Here is a 2500-nt window from a genome sequence, read left to right on the forward strand (position 1 = left end):
GTTGCTTGGCTTTTTCCACAATATTTACGACGACCATGATTTGTGCACAGAGGTGTTGAAAATTCTCAGAACACTCACTCCTAACCTTTTTCCCCTTCAGAATATCCAGGAAGCCACACCGCCGAGGTGTGTTCCACCATTGATGATGACTATGATTAAAGGGGCACGGATCGAGTCTTGCTCGCGTAGTTGCAGCCAGGTCGATAATATTTACGTGCCTTTTATTGCATTCCAGACCGGTGTTAGTGCAGACAGCACTCATAACTTCTCTGAATAATTCACCATTGATGTCGTTATGAATGACACTCTAGTCCTCTCTGTGTGATCGGAATGGGCTCAAAATGGTAACAGCTTTGGTGTATTGCTAGGCTCTGTTGCGTATGGACACGCAAAATTCATAAACATTGGATTGTTGTTGGTATGCATGCAGGTAAAAACGAAAAGTGTTTGAGGGTTATTGAGTGCTGGGTACGAGAACATGATTTCAATTAAGAATGAAATCTAAAGTAGCAAGAAGGGAAGGAAATTTTAAGTAGAAATGCAGACTAGTTGATACAACAGCCAGGTCGACGAAACAAAGGGAAGTAACCGCTTTAAAATACAGGCAGCAACGATAAGTAAGAGTTATGCAGAGGGAGTCTCCTGGAACCTGTGAGAATAAGAAAGATTGAAATGATTAGCGAGTTCTATCCTTTGGAGAAAAGAGGACATGATTGCATTGCATCTGTCTGTTTTTCCCCCGTCGATTCAGGCCCCTCGTTAGTTGGTCCCTTTAGCTGAAACACAAACGGAAATCACATAACTTCTTAGGCCTAAAAAAAAAATAGGTGTGGTTACGGTAACCCGACCTACCCTATTTTTAGGGGCCGATCCTATAACTTTTTATTACATTTGTCAACAAAAAAAACAAAAACAAAAAAAAAAACGAGTGCAAAAAACGCAATGAAAGCGAAAGCGCCCCTGTCGCACACTTATTTCCCTGTGAAGTAGGTTTAATTTGTACACATTAGAAAAAAAAGGTAAAAAAATTTTTTAAAAAGTGATTGCCTACCTACCTACCCTATTTTTTTTGGCTATGTTACCGTAACCACACCTATTTTTTTTTTTGCCTTAACAGAAGAAGAAAATAACAAAACGAAAAATAAACAGAAAACAGCACAGCAAACATGAATGAAATGTTAAATCAGAAAGCGAAAACGAAAAGCAATATAAAAGCAGACAAAAACACCTCCTCCACTCCATGTCCCTGTATTGAAGTGAGTTCTCGGGTTCTCTATCGATCGCGTAAAGGTCAGTCCTAGGACTAGCTGGGATGAAGAGTGTGGTTGGTTGGCAGGGCAAGGCGCTAACAGGATTGAAGGTGAGCACTTAGAGCTGGAGCTGGGACAGGAGAGAGCGAGAGATAGAGAGAGAATATTGAATGCATTCTCCCTCCCTGACCCCGAGGCTTGTGTCGTGTGTGGACTGAATTACCCTCGCCTCTGTCGTTCCTTTTCATCGATTCAGGGCCCTCGTTAGAGCTCGCTTCTTCCTTCGCTGTTTTTTATTTTATTTTATTCATTCTATGTACAAAAAGCTTCAGTAAAAGAAAAAAAGGTGCATCATTTACGATGTAACAAGCTGCGGTAAAATAGACGCAGTTACAGTGCGCCAGAGGTCAAGAGACGAGGGGAGGATTATTTATTTATCGTCTCTCATTGCAGTAGAGAGGGTGTTGGGAAAGTATTTATTTGGATTTAAATGAAGGTTATTTTGGTTGCTGTTTCAAAATGTATGAAAACGATTGATTTAGGTGTCATTCTGAGTGCATTGTGCGGAGACTGCATAGAAAAGCTTTAAAGGTAAATGAGAATTGAGTCGTTGCCCCAAGGCATCTATCAGGAGTGGGTTATATTTAAGCACTGTACTTCGTTCAGCACTCATACAATATAGTATGAAATATAAAAATATTCATATGTGTATGGAATATGAGGTAAATATTTCAAAACCAAATCACAGCTAAACTCTGGATTGGTGCTTGTGCTGTTTATTTATTGTTTATGTAGAAAAAATAGTGAGGCACCTAAGGGAAAAAAACAAATTAAAACTGTTGTCAGCAATATTTTCTTCTTCAAGTCATCCAAAAAGTACTGCCCAACACTTGTATGCTTGTCTCTCTTAAAAAGTTTCGTGAAAATTAAAGGCACAGTGCGCCTCCCGTAAACCATCACAGGTACTGTCAGGCTTTTACACACAGTACAAACACCCTTCCATTTGAACGCTCACCAAACGGGAACATCCTAGGTGCCCTACGTAAAGAGCTATCAATTTTCAAAGAATTAATTTTGCGGATTGTCTCTGAGACAATCGGACCGTGGTGCGTTTTGGCGCTAAACCTAACTTTTAAAATCTAAATGATAAATTGACAGCTTGTTACACAAACATTCTGAAATCATTAAAAAAATATTTTTTCATCAAGACAAGATCAGTAGTACAATTCGAAGTTTTGAAAGTTTGAAAA

At 39.3% G+C, this 2500-nt stretch overlaps 1 protein-coding gene across 1 annotated transcript in view; it reads left to right on the top strand.

Moving 5' to 3' along the window:
- Positions 1-2500, top strand: part of LOC138972783 (uncharacterized) — a gene marked incomplete in the record, with an annotated part of 152037 nt that overhangs the window by 5160 nt on the left and 144377 nt on the right.

Source organism: Littorina saxatilis, linkage group LG8 (genome assembly GCF_037325665.1).
Source record: "Littorina saxatilis isolate snail1 linkage group LG8, US_GU_Lsax_2.0, whole genome shotgun sequence".
Lineage (NCBI taxonomy): Eukaryota > Metazoa > Mollusca > Gastropoda > Littorinimorpha > Littorinidae > Littorina > Littorina saxatilis.